General features: G+C 40.4%; 1 protein-coding gene across 7 annotated transcripts in view; it reads left to right on the top strand.

Annotated features, from left to right (window-relative positions):
- The window catches only part of SPATA13 (spermatogenesis associated 13), a 158827-nt gene that overhangs the window by 91236 nt on the left and 47619 nt on the right, over nt 1-19972 (top strand). Inside the window, exon 1 of one of the 7 annotated variants that reach the window (XM_014263909.3) lies at nt 8355-8516. The exons of 5 other annotated variants lie outside the window; for them this stretch is intronic. The gene's annotated coding sequence lies outside the window, so the exon portion shown is untranslated. Of the gene's footprint in view, nt 1-8354; nt 8517-8991; nt 9137-19972 lie in introns of those variants that run through there. One more of the 7 variants, XM_074535248.1, reaches the window with a different exon arrangement.

Raw genomic sequence — 19972 nt, 5'->3', positions numbered from 1 at the left:
ATACTGACCTTGTGTAAAAGAATCCATGAAGGAAAAAACCCAAATACTTTTTGCTCTCCCCCTAAAAACAAAAATTATGCAGAATTCATTATTCTTCTATAAAACCAGGTTTATTCCTCTATAAAAACGTGTTACTCTGCAATAACTGTGTTTTCTGTCACTGATTCCTGGTCTGTAGCTCCATATAGAACAGACCTGTTAAACTTAAGACAGGAAGAAGGGGTCATTGTTGTTCAGGGAACGACAGTCCTGCATCCCTGTAGAGGCAAAGGCCTCTTTAATTACAGGCTCAGTGAGTGATCTCTTTGGGCCTCATTCATAAAGACCACCACATCACTTTTTCCTCTTCCTGATTCTTCCCTGATTCATCCCAGAAATTGCTCAACCTTCTTCTTTTCACTGTGCACAGCTACCACTCCTCTTTACTGTTATCAATTTCTTTATGGTACATTATTCCTCTTCTCTTGGAACAGAGCTCCCTACATCTCAGCCAATCCTGCCTTCAGATTTGACTGTAAAGTCTTGTGAAGTTCAGATTCAGACTAGAGTCTGAATTTCCCAGGCAAACTTCCTCCTTTACAAATACAAGCATAACATTTTCTCTTCTGTAGTCACATGGTTATCAGTCTGTATTTAACCGTCCCTGCTAATGCACATGAAATGTCTTATTTTGGTTAGTGTTCTGTTCTGGGAGAGAGACAGTCCTTTCTATTATTTGGTCTTTTGAGAATTTGATTTTGCTGTTGTTCTGAAAGTATTAACATTGTATGTAGGTATGCAGTTCTGGAGAAGTTGTTTCACTTGTATTAGCTGGATTATTTTAAACAGAAGGAAAATTGTTTATGGGTCTGAAGCCTCCAATTCATATTAGTCAAATACAATGGTGATCCAATAGGAACACAAAACATGGCTTACTTTTGCTACTCAAAGTGTCATTACTTGAAGCCATGACAACAGATTATAATACAAATTATTGTGATAAGGAGAGTTACTTGTCACACAGTTTTAATCAAGCTGCAAGTGCAGTGCAAATTTCAGCAGCCATCTGTTGAACAGACAGAGCCTCCTAAATCTCTATGTACTTATACTGCTGGCACAGAGTGCCCAGTTAACAAAGAAAGCACCTATATCATTAAGACGAATTATGTGTCTGAGGTATTACATCATTTAATATTCCACTGTCTCTTTCCCTTCTTTGTCTTCCTGGAGGCAAAATGGAAGGGAATAAGAATGTTATGCCTCTTGCTAATGAAAAGCACCAAAATTTTTTTCAAAATCCATCTTTGTTCTAAGATCTCTGTTCAGGATCCGCTTAATCCTTGAAACAGTCAATTTTCTCAGCACTGCTCTCACCACATGTTCCATAGCAACCTTTGAATTTGAATTTGACTAAATTTTGTGCATGTTTTATGAGAATATTTTGAGTCTGAAGTAGGTTGATCATAAATGGATACAACAGTAATGAAGAGCTTGTTTTGATTAGTTCTTTGATCTAACAGTTCCATTGAGCCTGAGGTTCAGCAGGAGAACTGAGGACACTCAGCACACGAGAACTGCAGAGAAAGGCTGGTACCTACTTTGTCAGGAGCTCATTTAGCCTGGCTCCAACCAGGAGCAAATTCAATCCCTGCTAATAAACACAACTTCCTCCAAGCTGTGTGCTAGCTCTTGCAGGGAGAGGTGAGAGATTAACACTTGGACAGTATCACTTATGTCTGAGATGTTTGTCGCTGTGTCACATCTGCCCTCTCTACCTGACTCAGCTGGAAAGTACCTGACCTGCAGTTACAGCGCAGTCTGTGCGACCATTGCTTGGCTTCAAGGCAAGGTTCATTGATCTCTCCTGGCATTTGTGTTACATGATCAGAATGCCAAATTTGGCATTTCTGTATTTTTTTTCATATTTTTATTTTGTGTTATGGAAATACTTTGTGGTCTCTGAAAACACACTGGATTTGGTTAATTTTGTTAAACAAATTCGAGACCAGTTAAACCACGCTGTAACCTGGCTTTCCAACAGAAGGCTTCCCTTACATAAGCTCCTGGCCACCAGCACTGCTATTGGGAGGCCAACTTCCCACTGCACAGGTAGCATCAAGTAAGAGTTAATAGGTGTGGAAGAACCACCTGTCTTATTTAAAACCAACTCATGTCTTTCATTCACCCAAACCATCCTATTGGACTCGCCCATCGAACTCCAGCTAAAAGTAACTTTGACTTTAACTACTAGGCCCTATCAGCTGCACCCTATTAGCTTTAATAAGTAATTGGTCATTTTTCTTGGTTACATTTATAATTTGTTTTCTGATTAAATTAAGGAGTAGAGATTTTCACAAATTAATCATCCCAGTGATTTCTATTTTATTTGAAATCTATGGCTCTAGATTAATCTTGCCAGCACTGCTTACGTATTCTGAAGGTGTTCTCTTTCATATGGCTTCCGTTTCCTGGGATGAGAAAATAAAGGAGGCTTTCATGCACGTGTGGCAATAGAAAGTAAGAGTCTGTTGCAATGTTCAAAGTTCAGATGTTCAGCAACTCACCCAGGTACCCTCTTGAGGCAGCAGTGCAGAAGCTGCTCAGCTTAGCCCACATTTTGTCAGTTGTTTTCTTCTTTCTAAGGAAGGAAACTTCTCTACAAAAGCTTCTGGATTCATTTTTACCATGCTTAACACTGCTATGATGAGAAGCGCACTTCCTTATTCTCTTGTATTTTCAACTAGGTCCTAAATATGGTAATTTCATGTTTTACTTCCACAGGGAAGAACTGCAGCTAAGAGTTTCAAATAAAGCCAGGATCTGTCCCTGCATTAATACAATTGCAGAGACTGAATTACAACCAGAATGCTTTTTCTAAGAAAAAGATAATGCTGCTTCTGGGAAAAATGTGTGAGTAAAATGGTTCTGTCAGTTAACAGACTAAATAAACTGGATTTAAATAATAATGATAATGATAATAAGGAATAGGAGGAGAAAGAGGAGGAAGTCATGCTAGGTTGCATAATAAAAAAATCAATTCAAGATTTAAAAAGGAAAATCCTGTACAGAAACCTTGTTTAAAAATAAGTTTCTGAATGATGCCATCAGTTTGAGATTTGGGCTACTAAGGGGAAGAGTTTGGCTGTTTATGGTACTACAACATTAATGTTTGAAAGCTGGCTTTTATAGATTACTGGGTTTCTGCAAAGTTCTGTCATGTAACTTGGAATTCACTCAGAGCCAAAACAGTTTTCTTTTGGTTTTGTCACTTGTCCTTGCTTATGACAAGGATCAGCATTTTTAAGTACAATGATTTGGAACTGTTTGAAGTAAGTTATTGCCTTGTTCCAGTGTGTTAATCAGGACCTTGTAATTAAAAGTAACCTCCCAACAATGAACTTGGCACAGTGCATGGTTTGTTGCTGTGTTGTTTAAACATTTTTATGTTGCTGATGGAACAGCTTAGCTATCCAGGAAGAAAATAGCCAAGTTTGCTAAATACCTCACTGTCACACACTTGTCGAACACACTGGAGAAAAGGTTAACATGGAATTTATACTTCCTGGTGCACTGGCTGCTGAGAGAGAACAAGTGAATTTTGGGGAACAGGTGGCATTCAGCAGTAGGGCTTTGACTTTGCAGCTTGTAAGAAAACGGAGTTAAATATGTTACTTTAAAACATGAATGACAGCATAAAATACAAGAAGCATGTAGAGAAGCAAGAAAATAAAAGATTGAGAGCATCATGCTTCTAAGGAATTAATTATTTGTTTATAATTTATGTATAACAGTCACTGAGATTTTAAAAAACAGGAATCCCCTCCTAAAGGTACAAGAAGCAAGTATGACCACCATTTAAATCTTTAGGCAATAGTCCAGAAACCTAACTTGCATGTTTGCCTATATGTTTTCTTGCCAGCTGTGCTGTCTTTTCTCATTTTCTCCTGGCAATCCATCCTTCCTGTTTGTTCAATACCCATATTTGGGAGGCTGGAGGCACCCAGCTCTCAGCACTCTGGTGCAACTCAGTTTTCAAATAGACATGGCATCACCTGGGCAGGAGATTAAAATCAAACCAAAGGAATATATTTCACTTGGGGTACCAGTTAGCTGTGGGAAATAATTATTGGAAATTCAGTGAAATATGAGGATATAGAATCAAAAGAATTAATGCAAACAGAGAGGAAGCAGAAAAATTTGTGGAAAATTGTCCCAAGAGGATTGGAAAAAAGTGTATTCTGAATGCAGCCTGTGATTTAGGACGACTCTAAATTGTAGACTCCTAGGAAATGGAAAGGGAAAATTTTCTGTGTTCATATTTTTTCTTGTTCCTCCTTAAGCCACTTAGGTAGTTAGATGGCCTTTTGTCCAATTTAATTGGACAGCAGATCCTTCCTAACAATTTTCTCTTGAGAACAAAATTCAGAGCTAAGGCTAAAGACTTTGTCCTGGATATTTCACTATTTATTTCCAGTGTACTTTTTAATTTTAGTTTTAAATATTGACATCTTATCTGCTATGTTTCACAATAGATATATTTATTGTATTTTATTCTATTAGCTGCATTTTATCTTCAGTGTAAGAAACTGTCTCATTTATCCTGTTAATACTGCATTTGTATATAATGTACTTGTTGAAGGTTTTACAATCTTCCCTATGAAACAGGGTCTCACGATTGAAGAACATACATTAGCAGGTTTTGCTTTTATGGATGTAATCTACTGTGTCTTTTCTGCATGAGAGCATGAAAAAGATAATAAGGAAGAGAGAAAATTGTAGGAACCTTTTCATACTGTTGCAAAGAAATCAAACTTTTAGGGTGGAGGAAAGTGGTGTTTTTTGTACACTGACATTAGCAGCATCAAACCAGTCACTCCCAAGTCCTAAAAAGAAAATTCCTGCGCTGAGAACTCAATTAGTACATCATTTTACCTTGGCAGCAGCAAGGGAATGCAGAGGCATGGGCTGAGGAATTAATCTTCTCAGAGGCTTTAAAATATTGTTAAAAATAAACCAGGATCACTTAAAACATCTTGGTGGTTGTTAATCTGCTCCCCTCTACATCTAGTGTCCAGGCCTAATTGCCTTGTATGACCTGGTGATGAATTGGCCTTATGAATAGTGCTGTGCCTGGATTACTTTGCAGTTGCTAACCTAAATATTTGCAGGGGGAATTGCCCTTCTTTCAGAGCCTGCTTTGTATTGTATTGTGTGGGGCTGTTAAGACTGAGAATCCTTAATGTAATTGATACAGCAACATGCAGACATGCTTACTTTTGTCTTCTTTCTTTTTTTTTTTCCAATTTATTTTATTGCTGTTTTGCTGTGTTCTGATCATAGTAGAAGATTCGGCATGAACTGTTGGTAGGTGAACTGTGTATTCCGTGTTTCCACATTTTTCAACTGAGCTTTGAGATAGCAAAAGGTAGCGGGAGAAAGGCCTGAAAGACAACTCTTGTACTTGTGGAGCATATACAGCATGGGAAAGATATAATGTTTTGTTAACATGTTCAAACTCAGGTCACCAGTATGAAAATTATACTGTGTGTTTAGTGTCCAAGCCTTCTTAAGACTTCTTAGCTTTGGTTGAGACTGCTGGCAGTGGTTGCAAAATGGAACAGTAATTTCCAGAGAGGAAACAGTCCTCTGAAAATGTAAGAGATTTCCAGCCAGGAGCAATCAAAGACAGAAATTCTGCAGCTGCATGACTATTACCAGATGTTAAACCACCTCATGATGGAAATCCTGGTTGTCAGGGGCAACTTAAACCATTCCCATATTCACCAGAAAGACAACACTGCAGGGCACAAGCAATCTGGGAGGTTTCTGGGGTGCATTGAGGATAGCTTCCTAACCCTGGCAACTGAGGGGCCAATGAGAAACAGCATTCTGCTGGACCTCCCTGAGCTTACCAACAAGAATACATGGCTGAGCATGTGAAGGCTGGGAGCAGCTTTGGCTGCAGTGACCCATAGTGATGGAGTACAAGACTCTTAGAGGAGGGAACGGGACAAATAGCAGGATCACAGCCATGGGATCGAGAGGCAGGCTTTGGCCTCTTCAGGGATGTCCTTGCAAGATTTCTATGGTATAATATCTTGGAGTCAAGATAGGTAGTCAAGATTCTTGACTGGCAAGAATCACCTCTGGAATGCTCCAGTCCTACAATCAGGAAATCAAGCAATGATGGCAGGAAGCCTGCATGGGTGAACAAGGAACTCCTGATAACTTAAACATAAAATGGAAGAATACAAGAGTGTAGTGGGTTTACATGGTAGGGTTTGGTCTGTGGAGGTTACAGGGTGGCCTTTGTGAATAGGAATGAAGAGCTGGGAAAGTATAGGGTAATCTGGGGCTCAGCTGAGTCCCCAGGAAGGAGGTGGATCAAATCTTCATGGAAGCCATTTCCAAACATATGAAGGACAAGAAAGTGGTTCGGAGTAGTCAGCGTGGATTTGCAAAAGGGAAATCATGCCTGGTCAAGCTGATAGCCTCCCAGAAACAAAATGACCAACTCCAAAGACAAGGGGAGAACACTGGGTCTTAGCAAAACTTTTGACACCGTTTCTGATAACATGCTTCCAGGCAAGCTGAAGAAGCCTGGATTAGGCAAGTGGACAGTCAGGGGATGTAAAACTGGGTGAACCACTGGGTTCTAAGATGTGTGATCGATGACATGAAGTTCATCTGGAAGCCAGGCACTAATGCTGTGTCTCAGACACCAGTGCTGTGGCCAGTACTGGTCATCATTCTTGTTGGGACTGCACCCTAAGCATGTTTGCAGGGGATATAAAACTAGGAGTAGTACCTGTTACAACAGCTAGAGCATCTGACATATGATGAGAGGCTGAGACAGCTGGGATCATTCATTCTGGGGAAGAGGATGCTGAGGGGATCTTATTAATGTGCATAAATGCCTGATGGGACTGAAACAGTAAAGAGGATAATGAGAACAGAGCCAGACTCTTCTCACCGGTGTCCAGTAAAAGGGCAAGAGACAATCTGCACAAACTGAAATACAGGAAATTTCTGAAATTGCTGAAATACTGGAACAGGCTGCCCACACATGTTCTGGAATTTCCATCCTTGTAGACTTCAAAATATTATTTAAAACTTGACAGGACACAGCTCTGCTTGCCTGGTCTAACTGACTCTGCTTTGAGCAGGGGAGCTAGACCAGGTGATCTCCACAGATGTCTTCCAACCTCCACCCTCCAGTGAGGGGAGCTGGAGTGGATGGTATCCAGAGGTGTCTTCCAACCTCAGCTCAGCCTGCTATTCTGTGAGTTGCAGATTGACTGGAGATCAATTTGTGCAATGTAGTATTATTCACATTTCAGTTTCTCCTAAAATTTCAAACAAAAATGATATATTTAGTATTTTCTTCATTTTCTCCCCTCCCAGCACCATATAATCAAAATCAATATTTACATGTCAACACTCTAGATGTGCACCCTGATGAGTGACTTGAGACCAAGAAAATTGCTTGAACTTAGTTTTTTTAATTATCTTTACTTGCAGATTTATAGAAGCAGTGGAAAGTCCCCGCAACTTTTGTGGACCTTGTGTCTGACTCAGAAAGCCTAATCTTGTAAAAGCCCAGTCTTGCATGAGAAGAGCATGGCTCTGAGGAGTTTGCTTCCTCCTTTTTAGTGAAGGCCTTGAGCATAAGCCAGACCTTGTGGAGCTGTAGTTCTGCCTTTATCCTCTTATACAGTTAACTTTCTTGGTACTGGGATCCCAGCAGAGCATTCAGCTAAAATGAATTTATCTAGAAATAGGGAGTTCCATAATGTATGAGTTTCAGATTATTGCATGAGACATAATATGAAGCCTTGTTCTTCATTATAAATTATTAATTAGTTTTTGAAAATTATATTGGATACGTAAACCCATTATTAAGGAAATCTGCTGGCATTTCCACTTTTAAGAAATTAATATAGTATTGCCATTAAAGATTCTCATTTTGATTATTTGTGGAATAACTATGAGAACTGCTAGACAGAAATTAATTTCTCTTTGAATTAATGTTCTCTTGCATTCACAATTGCAGTTATTCTTCACATCTTTCTAACTCAGAAAAAAATGCAATTGAAAGTTGATTATATCTTCTATGGAGAAAAAGGGAAGATTGAATCACATTCCAGCAGATCTTCTGTAACACAGAACTGTGTCTTCTACACAGGAATGTACAGGAGAGAGCTGTACAGGTCCTTCTGACTGGAGAGCATAAAGCCAGGGGCACTCCATATTTCTGTGTGTGGTGCCCGGCTCTCGGGATTCACGTGGGTCTCTGGGAGAGTGGAGCTGCACCCCCACTGAAGGCCAGGCAGGAAAAGCAGGGAGGCGCATGTCCCTGGCGCATTTCTGGCAGGCATCTATCTGCTGTTCCACGCTGTTCTGCCACTGGGATAGCTCTGCTCCCCGCCAGCAGTGCCTGCTGCCCGCCCCATTGCCTCCCTGTGCCACTTCGCAGCTCTCGGAGACATAAATGTACCTTTGAGTTCTGCCTCTTTCATCTGCTTCAGTATCACCAGGTATGATTTTGGCATTTGGCTCTGCTGCTGACACCTGCCAGTATTAGAGCTGCGTGATAAAGTTTTGAGGTTCCTTGTTATTTTCACTTTCACGGATATGTATTCAGTGTGAACCATTCTGGGTCATCCATTTTGTCCTTGCTGTCAGGTGCAGCTTGCTCAGGGTAGATTCCAGCTGATAATAACCAGACCACAGTCTGCACCATATTTAACTAGAAGGCTTTGGTTGCAACTTTAGATTATTTCTGCCTTGGCTACTTAATTTTACTTTCATCAGCACACTCCCAAACCTTATCTTTTTATTGGAAAATATATAGGAATGCTGCATACAAGATTCTTCAAGACAAAGATTTTAATCAAATGGTCCTGTAAATATTCTTCCTTCTGTGTTACAGTTATTCCAAGTGCATGTTTAACTTGCTGATTTCACACACTGCTGTGCAGCCGTTTGTTATACATTAACTTAAGGCTCAATCCCACAAGGTACTGACTGTGGATCATGCTGAGTCCCTTTTCCTCCCAGAGGCATTTAAAGGCTTACAGGGGGCTCAACAAACTGAGCCCAGAATCCAGGCAACAACAAGCTCTTTCAAAAAACCAAGCAGGTTTCCTGGAACAAGGTTTGTACTATAACCGGACAATATTTTGTGCAATAGATTTTCATATATGCAGATTAAATATTATCCACAAGGGCTGACATTGTAGTTAGTGGCTGCTGGAAGGCAAAACCATTTAGGTATATATGGTGGTAATTAATTTCGTTTTATAATTATGGTTTTATTAGTTTTTCCAGTTAAGTGCAAAACCATGACTGAGACTAATATCAAAATATCTAAAGTTTTGTGTGTTGGCTGCAGTGTGGTTTGTCCCCTGTTAATGTGTATATGGTTTTCAGAGTTGCAGATAATCTGTGCAGTTTATCTAGCAAAGCCATTTGGGCATTATTCTGTGGAGCTCACACACTGCGCAACTGACTGCTTGTACTCTGACTTAAGGAGATCCCACTGGCAGTGGCATTGGGGGGCAAATTCCCTGGCATTACTCCAGCTTCCTGGACCCACCTTCCTTGGGCAGAATCCCATCCAGCCATAGAACTGAGCCACTGGTGGCTGTGTGTACTGGTGTGTCATCCCTGATGGCACTGGGCTGGAGCGCTGTCCTCCACTGTCACTCAGAAATTTTGAAAGGCAGACTTTGCCAAAGGCTACTAAGCTGGTCTGTTGTGTACATTTTGAGAAGCCAGGAGAAATATGGAGTGACTAAATGTATCTTAATGTGATCACACTACAGTGTAGCCTGTGCAAATTACAGTATTAACTATTATCTTTCTACAAAACTTTTTTCAGAAGACGGCACCATTGGTCTGTGTTGTAACGTATTTGGCATTGAAAAAGTGTTGTAACATACTGTTTCTAAAAAGCTGTTCTCACTGCTTTGTATGCAGATAAAAACAATAATCTCCCATTGTTTGCAAGGAAAAAGACAGGACCTGAAAGCTTTAAGTAATGTGTTTTAATTCCACAAACAAGGCAAATTACTTCCAAAATGGCAGCTCCTGCCTTTCCTGCTAGGCAGGGAAGGAGATACTCTTTGATTTCATCTCTAAACAGAAATTCAGAAATACAAATATAACCTGAATTTTACTTTCAGGCTTATGCTTAAGGCTGGCCAAAGCCAAAGGCACTGTTCTGCTCTAAGAACTGTTGGAGCAGTCTCACTTTAATTCAAGTACACTTGTGCGCTAATAAACGTATCTTTTTAAAATAAACAATCACGCTGTTGGCCTTTGCCCTTACTCCCCCAGTTTAACTATTAGGTGCACACACATTTATTGTAGATTATCTCTTGAGATCAGTGTGATTTTAAGCATGCAACAACAGAGAATCACCTACTTAAACCATTTGCAAGATCACAGCTCTAGCAATGCACTCTAACTGAACTTGCCGTCTGAAATCAGCAAGGAAACTGAGGATTAAGCAACTTGCTGACTGCCAGTTTTCTTGGAGTAATGGCTGTCAAGGTGGCTGTTGTGCTTTTCTAGGGAAATAAGCAAAAAACCCAAACAAAACTGAGCTTTTGGGAGTCTTTGGTAAATTAGAGAGGTTTCTCTGTAACTTTAAGCATAATTAGCCAAGCTAACAATTTAAAAGTTAAGAGTTGTTTACCCATGAAGGGAAATAGGTAGAAGTTTATGAGAACAAAAGTGGGTTGTTGATGCCAGTGAAGTATTTTCCAAAACTCTCAGCATAGGATGAAAGCATCACATGATTCCATGTAAGAATACTGCAGCAGAAAGTAGTCACAAGTACTCAATAGCCTCCCTGGGAAAACAGTTCCTGGTTTAAGTGAAATGAGCCTGGACTTGGTCGTATGCTAATTGCTATGTGTTAGCAAAGCTGTTTAATACTTGCTATAAAGCCTGGATTTCACTCTCTCTCATTTAATACCAGGTTAAATCTGAACTAATAAGCTCTCAAAAGCTTAGAGGTTCCAGTAAAATGAGATTTGGCTAAAAATTGCTTGTTGGTTTCTACTAGTAACAGTGCTGTGCTCCAGGCAATGAGAGGAGCAAGACTCAGAAGAGAGAAAAGAGAATATGCTTCATTGGGATGCTGAATGATTTAGTCGTGGCGTCTTACTGTAAACCTTAGGAAGGGTTTCCTAGCCTTTGGAACAGTGAAAGGTGTAACAGTCGATTTTGAATAATTTCCAAGTTTTTATTTGTATGATGTACTTTGATTAAGTGTTGGAAAATCAAGCCACAGAATATTGTGTATGGAGCAGCATGATTGTTATTTCAATGTTTCTCAGGCAGCAGTATCTGTGACTCTGAGGGCTGAGCACTGAGCAAGAGCTGCTTATGAGCTGAACAACAGCAGGATTTCTCACAAACAAAGAATCTTTTGGCCTGGTACAGTGAAGAATAAAGATGATGCTGCAGCCTGCTGAAATTGGCTGGTTATAAGGGTGCACCTCTGGCTCTTTGGTTAAAACAATTATTCTGGAATGTACTGTCTGTGGCTCTTCAGGACTTTCAGAGTTAAAACTTTCATGTAAGTCTTGTCGCTGCTAGGAAAATTACCAGATGCTGACAGGGGGTGTCAGCAGTGCCTCAGCTGAACATATGCTGCATATGGTTTGGCTGCAGGCACAGACAGGGAGGCCCTGTTCCCTGCTGCTGCAGAGACTGGTGAAAACAGGCTTTAAACCAACTGATTCCAGCACAATACTAAATATTAGCCTCTATGCAGTGTTCATCCTACCAATAAGACTGAATAAACTACTCAAGTATAGATTGGCCTGCCAAGATTTTTGCTGCATCAAAAAAAGAGTTAGGCAGCATCCTTACTGAGTTATTTTACAAATGATTGTTCTGAGGTACACAGCAATCCTGATTGCTGTGCATTGTGATTATATTTTTACTTTTTTGTGGTGAAGCTGGAATTTAAACTGAATCAGAGATTGAATACAAAGCAGTTTAAAATGTCTATTTACCATAATGATTGATCATAATCTCTGAGTCTGACACAACAATGCATCATAAAAAATTACATTAACTGTTTTCTGGAGAAATTATTTCCCTGCTTTTCCAGAGCACACAGTGAAATATACTTACTGTTTGTGATGTTGCCCCAGAATTCGGAGATTTTTTGTGTCTCTTGTATGAACCTGCTACACGCACCCACCCAGCACCACCACTCACACACCCACCTCCCACCCACACATTCTGGCACCCTGTGGCAGAAACAACACATGGGGAATTGCTGAGGGCAACTGCATGTTTCCCCAGCCCCTTCCAATACACAGCACTCTTGAGAAGATCCTGAGAAAAATTTCAAGTCTGGACCCATTTCAGGAGTCCTGTTGCTTGTGGAAAGCATTTCCACCCTCATTCCTGCGCTTCCCCCCTGCCCTTGGATGCTTACTTCCACCTCCTGCCCAGCAACAGCTCGGGTGCAGCCAGGGGAGCTGCTTCAGCTCACAGCCTGGCAGGAAAAAGCAGAAGGCATGGCCAGCATCTCTCCCTTTAGGTGGTAGCATGCTCTTAGATTGGCAGGAAGCACCAACTCTACCTTCGTAGTCAGAGACCAGGTAGATCAAAGGAGATGATGTGAACAGGATCAGGTGATCTGTGGGGAGCAACAGCATCTCTGGGTCACTGTGTGGTAACGAGACAAAAAGGCAGCCACTCCTCTCCTGGCATAGAAATGAAGTTTGCTAAATTATGTAATGAAAGGCAAGAGGTGGGAAGAGATCTGGCTCAGCTATTCAGTATTGCTTAGATAAAAGACAGACCCTAGGACAGAATTTGTGCAAACTGACTCCCTTTCGTACTGGAACTGGAAACATGGCTCATATTTCCAGCTTAGTAGCTTAATTATGTACCCCAGAATGTTGAGGGAATGGCTGGTAAGGTTTTCCTCAATTGATTTTCTGAACCTGAAGCATAAGGACTTTTTAAAAATGACAGTGTCACTGACAGGAACCAGAGCAAAGACAGCTCACCAACATAAATTAACTTTTTTAGTAAGCCTATATGTAATCTTTCAGGTTCAGGGCTATCCTGTGCTCTTAGAAGACATAAATTATTAGCCAAATCTGCAAACTCCAGTTTAGAAGATTAATGGACCATCATCAAAATAGTCAGTTGAAAATTGAAACAGCCACTTGAATCTCAACTCCTTTCAAAAAATGGAATTTAGGGTTTGTCCTCTGCACGGGTAGATAATGGATTATTTTCCCTATGTGTACGCTTTTTATAGCTATCATCATTGTAAGCATCAAAGTGCCAGAGGAGCATTGATGGATTGGTCCTTGCAGACCCATAGGTTATAAGGCACTACCCCTATCATCACATATTTTACACATATGGCACTTAAGCTGAGAAAAGTATGCTGAACTGCCAAGGTCAGAAAGAAACAAAATCCAGAATCTGTCTTCTCCAGCCCCAGGGAAGATGTCATAAAGACATCTCTCCTGCCTGAAATGGGTGTTTCCCTTTTTCCAGATAATTTACCATTACTTTTGGTGGTAAAAGAATACAGAGTTGTTTTACCACTAGTTATAGGAATATGGGTGTCTGAACCAATGGCCATAAAACTTGGTGCACTGCTTCCAGTTCCCCCACTTCAGGCAGTTATGTAATTTGGTACCATAGATATACATAACTAACTCCATCTCAGGCTACTAAAGCTAGAATTTCTTCCTTGCTGTTCTAATAGGAAGGAAGTTGCATAACTACAGAGTTCTGATTTTAAAAATAATCTGATTTCCTATCAAAATGTGACTAACTTGTGAAGCTGCCATGGCTTACAGAGGCAGTCAATATGTGTTATTTGTATTGACTTCTAGAAACAATTGAAATATTACAAAAAACATAAGACTGCAAGAGATTTCTTTAGGTATACTGCAGATAAAAAGTTCTAATTTAATGTGTATGGATCTCTTTAAAACAACTCTAGGTAAGCTAGTCCAAAATTTATAAATTTTTGTCTGATTCTCTGTCCAGACAAATTTTCAAGTGAGTGGCATTGTGTTTTTTCTGCATCTTTAAAATTAGGTAACTTCTTTTCTGGACAAAATGAACAGACAGTTTGCTTAATGTGATCATCCATGCTTTAAAAAATATTTTTGAGTTTAGTACTAATAATGAAGAAAATTTGTTACTACAACAGCAGAAAAACTGAATGATAACTATTAGATGGAGGTTTGTAATTGCTTTGAAGTTTTCTGGCTAAATTCAGAGAACAAATGTTAGTGAAAGACCAACCACATAAATGTTGTTGTAGCCCTTGTCACCTGCTCTGCTCAGATTATTCTTTCCTTGCTTTTCAGATCCAAGGCATTCTTGATAGAGGAAATTCAAACAAAAAGTAGAAATTGACAAACTAAAGGTAGAATTTCAAGATGATTTTTTTTTGTCTGAAAGAGAAACATGGTGGAGAGGGTAATTAAATCATCTGGCAAAAGAAATACAGCCATGAATGTTAATTTTTCTTCAGACTGTAACAAAGATAACAAGTTTGTAATTTTGGAGAGAGACTAAATAAAGAAAAGTATTGGTACAAATTGAGAAATAAATCCCAAGCAACTGTGTGGTTCTTGAAGGCCATGAATCAATACTACCTAGGAACCTCCTAACAACAGGATGCCCCAGTCCTTCCCACCAAGAGCAACCTGTTTGTTTTTTTCTTAATCTTACTGAAATATTCACTATTCTACTCTCATGAGCTTATCAAAAGCTGTAATTGTAATTCAGGGGTTTTTGGTCTGGCCAGCACAAAAGTACCTAAGGTCTGCAGCCACAGTGTAACCAGGTGGGAATTTCTGTAGTGTCACACTGGCTAATTATTCTGTTGACCTGTTATTTTGTTATAATAAGCATGAGAAGCAAGATGATCTTATGTAGCTTTGCATAATTTCTACTACTGAGGCATCATTCCTAACACAGTCCACTACCTGCTTCACTTTTCTAGTATCTGATGGACACTGCGCCTCTGCAGCATTGCTGTATCTGTCCTCCCTTCAGCACTGCTCAATGATTTAAGTGAGCACTGAGTGCCGCTTGTGATTCCTCCCTGAGCCCAGGGAGAAGCATCATCCTTCCAAAACAAAATAAATCCATGCATGGCCCCTTGCTATGGCTCACACACAAAAATGCTCCTCGCTTTCACTGCAGCCCCTGGTCTGAAACATTCATTCACTCACTGCAGGTGGTCCTCAGCCTTCAAACTCCGCAAGACCCTTTCTCTGTGTATTTATTTTTCCATTTTTTCCCCCCTCCTTGTTGTAAACAAAGTACCTTCATATCCTCAGGTAATTTTGGAAGAACAGTTTTGAATAGGGAAGAGGGGATGGCAGGGTAATTAAGCGGGTGGGGAAGAAGGTTGATAAAGAGCTGCTAATAGTCACTTTTACATGCTATTATTTCGAACAAGGAAAATAAATACAGAATAGCTGCAAAGCCATCAGATTCTGCAGTGAGTGTGACATAGGAAAGGACGGCAGCTAGAGCAGAACAGGAAGAGAAAGCAAAAGGCTGCAGAGTAGGACAACTCCAAGTCTGAAATCTTGCCCGTTCTTCCTGGCTGGTCCATATCACTTAAAAGTACATCCATCTAACAGAAAATCTAACATTTTTAAAGATAAGAAGAAAATGAAAAATATATAGTGAAAGGGAAAAAGAAAGACAAGAAAAGAAAGAAATTCTTGACTAATCTCTTTTCTTTCCTATTTCTGTCAACTTTTCATCTCCACAATCCTTTCTCTTCCTACTTCTTATACTTTGTGAGACTCAAAATAAAGGTGGAATTCAGCCTTCCTAATTGGTAACTGGAAGTCTTCTTTATGTTAAAACACAATGATCTGTTTATTGGAAACTGCTCTTCTGTAGTACCAGCCATCTCTCCATGTCATGCTGTCTGAATAATGCCTCTTGAGGATGGGGAAGAAGAATAGCATCACAGTCAGACCCCGTGGGGTTATAAATAGCATTCTAGCAGCCTGAAAGACTGAAGCCATCATTAAGTTGCATGCAGCTGGAGTGGTGTAGGTGGGTGAGTAAGAGCAACTCAGAGATGGGATAATGGTAACCTGGTACACAAGGGTCATTTCTCATTGATGGTGTCACTCCACTGGGTTGTTGTGCTCTCCCTAAATTAGCTCCCTGTGTTTAAGAGAGCTGAGCAAGCTCAGCCTTGCAAAGCACATTTAAAAGAAGATTAGAGGGGAAAACAGTTTGTTGTGTATTGTGATTTATACCAAACTGTGATAAACTTTTCTCACTTGGGTCAGTAATTGCTTTTATCAGCAGCAAAGTAAATGCAAGCGGGAGGGCCTTTAGGAAGCTGCACACCAGCCTCATGCATGTGGGCAGTGAGGACTTTCACTGGCCAAATCAGGAAGTTGATGCAGCAATTTAGCTCAGGCTGTCCTTTCAGTGTTTTTCTTAGCAATGTGATTAATTCTGTCATCTTGGACGTTTTCAGTGCCAAGACGACAAAGGTCTTGGCTTTGGAAAATCTGTTTCCATTTATTACTATTAATTTGCTTGCAGATATACAAAAATGGAAAAATCCTACCCTAATTTCACATCCTTTATATTAAAAAAAAAAAGAAACCCAGATGAAAGTAATTAGCTGCCTATGTTAGTTTGAGCTTACATACACAAACATACTACTCTTCACTCATTTCTAACTAAAAAAAAATTGAGATCTTGTTTCTACTCCCAGTGAAGTTGTTGGGGGAGTTGCCTTTAACTTCAATAGATATATGATTCAGCTTAATTCCTCCTGTGGGACCTGTCAGTATGTAAAGATTCCTTGGGGGTTAATTGCTTGCAGAAGAGACTTTGCCTGGGATCTAAAAGGAAGGTGCAAATTGCACAACTGGAGCCTTAGTTATGTACTGCAGCCTGGAAAAGACACTGTCATTTAAAGCAAAGGGATCTCTTTTTTCAGCAATTCTGCATCTTAAATTTGGTCATTCATTAATTTAGCGTTTATCTTAGAGAGCCACTTCCTTTGCCATCTTGCCCAGTAGCTGTGGAAGTGGGACAAGTGCTTTTATGTTTTACTGAAATTATTCCTTTTGGCTTTTTTTGTTTGTACTCTATTTCAAGAGTCCTTTGTATAAAAAATAAATTACTACTTTGAAGCAGACTTTTAGAAAGTATTTATAAAAGAAACATGAAAGAAATAACTGTTGCAGGAGTGGAAGAGAGGATTTCTAAACTAAGTAGATAGAAGCATTCTTATTCAGACTTTTCAGATTTATGTACGTGACTTCATTATATAAATGTGCCCTTTGCTATTCTGAAAAATCTAAGATATGTATCACTACCAATTAAAAGCCGGGAGAGGTTGCTCCTTCATCTTTAAAACTCTATATTCATTCTCCCATGTCACATTTTTTGTAATCCTTTCCCACCTGTATTACACTTGGAATAATCCTTCTCACTCCTTGTCACATGTGCATTAAACCTCTTTTAAAGAACAGACTTAGAGCTTCTAAAACAAGCATTTCATTTTTGTTGTGCTAAGTGTGATGTCAAATCACTATTAGAAATCTCATGCATATACCAATCTGGAATTTCTTCTGGAAGTTCCTTCCTTCATAAATTGCTGTACTTGGTCAACCATAACATGTACTGCTGGCACTGCCTCTCTGCTCACTGCAGCTTTTGTTGTTCATCTGGAGGCAAAACATTAGCCTGTAAATAACAGAGTATATAGCTCAGTCTTCCAGAAATACCCATGCAAGTGTTATGGATTTGTTTGCATTAGCAAGGATTCTCAATGGCAAATGGTAATAGTACTCTCATTTTGCTTTTTTAGGATTGTAGAAAAACCTTAATATAGGAAGGACTAATCTCCTGGAACTTTGGTTTGTAACTTTGAGGAAATACTATGGCTTGTATGAAACTGAAAGGGTTTAAGTTTATAGCTGTGTCATGGTTTGAGCCTGGCACAGAGCCAGTGCCCCCCATGAAAATGCCTCACCCTGGTGTCTGCTGTGAGATGTGACCAGGAATAAGCAAAACAGGCTCTAACTTAAACATAAAGACCACTTTATTACTTAAACTACAGGAAAATAGGGAGAGACTATAAGGAAAAAGAAGAAAAGAATTGAAAACCTTACAAAAAAAACCATTTTCCTCCTCCCCCACCACCTGACTTTCCCAATCCAATACATTCTCCCAAAACAACTGCCCAGCCTTGGCCCCACACGTTAGTATACTCAAACTTCAGTTCATGAAGAGGAAAGGAGTCTTTCTCGTTCCATAGGCTTCTCGTGGAAACACACTGAAAACCTCGTGTGCTTCCCTGTCACTTCGGCACCGCCCGGAAAGTCCATTTGCCGCTTGTGACATCTTCCTTTCATGCTCAGTGCTCTCACCACCGAGACATGGCCAGAGCTGCTTTCAGGGTTGTCTTTCAAGGATGCCTTGTCTCACTCCAAAAAGGCACAGTCTCTGCTTTTGGGACATCTGTCCCCCCCATATTTTTCCAACCCCCTGGGGCCGGGGGGTCCTCACGAAGAACCTTCCTGGTTTTGAGGCACTGCCTCCCCCTAAATGCAGTCTGTGTCACAGGAACAACTGAGTCCATGGCTACAAGAAAAAGTCCAGCCAAAAGGCCACTCCAAATCATCTCCCCCCATCCAATCATCTCCACATTCTTCGGGCCAAAGTCCTTGTCTCATCTCATCTCTCATCTCCCTTCTTATTCAGCTTCGAGGAGGATTAGCATTTTTGCAAGGCCCCAATCATGCAAGAAAGGGTTAAAAGTTTTCAGTCTCTGTCTGTCCTGGGACGAGATGATACTCCCACACGTGCTGCTGCTGCGGCCGGCCGCTCTCCCTCCCGGAGGGGGGGGGGGGGGGGGGGGGGCTGGCCGCCCGATGTCTCTTGGGGCTCCGCCACCCTTCCATCCTTGAAAGCCCCTCAACCCCCACCTCTGTCCAGGCCCCTGGCCTACCGCATGGCCGCCCCTCCCCCGCCCAGCAGCAGCGGGCTGGGCGGGGGAAGAGATCTGACCTCTTCGCCCGACGATGTCCCAAAGAGGAAGTGCCAGGGCAGTGCCTTGCTTTTAACCCCTGTGTATTCTCGGAGGTGTGTCCAAACCCCACTGGCTACACCAGGTGTCAGTATGAAACCCAAAACCTTCATTGGTTTGACCACAGCTTCCCAGAATTCCCACTCCTTCCTGGTCAAACCACGACAAGCTGGAAAAGGGATTTGCCTTTTTTCTAATGGCAGTTCAGTTGATAAATTCTGTTTTGAATCAGTTTACTAGATCTTGGTGTGATGGCACCTGAACACTATATACAATTTATCAGCCTTCAAAAAAAAATTCAGATTAAGAAAAGATTTTGTTAATGATTGGTCTCCAGTACAGGAAGTTAATCCTGTTCTCAGACACACTCTTTAGTGCACTGCATCCAAGCTTCTCTGAATAGTATGCACATGTGAAAGGGCTGACTGAATCAGTGAACCTGCAAGATTTGGAAGAGGGTTTTACTGCACTACCAGCAGAAAAGCTAGGATGAACAAGTCTGGAAGATTAAAACTATTTACTTTCAGAAACTTGACAAATGTCTACTTGACTAGATACAGTTATATCTGTAACTGCAATTTTCTAGGTATTTTCTTCCTTAAATGTAGTGACATTTAAAAAATACAACATGCAATATAAATTCTTATTATCTAAAGTGAGTTTTAGTGTGGCTTTCTAAAGAAATTAAGTTTTTGTGAGCACTTTGTTAATCTGTCAATACCTTCTTTGGTATCTTTCTAGCTCTTCAAGACTGTTTAATCTGTTGATGAACTTCAACTACATTTAAAAGATGGTTTCAGATCTCAGTTATCAGTTATTTTTTAAGTTTCCAAAAAACTGTTGGCTGGATAAAGGAAAGACCCAAATGAGTGGCTCAATTCAGCTCAACATTTTTTTGTG

The sequence above is a fragment of the Zonotrichia albicollis genome, chromosome 2, assembly GCF_047830755.1.
Source record: "Zonotrichia albicollis isolate bZonAlb1 chromosome 2, bZonAlb1.hap1, whole genome shotgun sequence".
NCBI lineage: Eukaryota > Metazoa > Chordata > Aves > Passeriformes > Passerellidae > Zonotrichia > Zonotrichia albicollis.
This window is presented reverse-complemented; position numbering and strand designations above follow the sequence as displayed.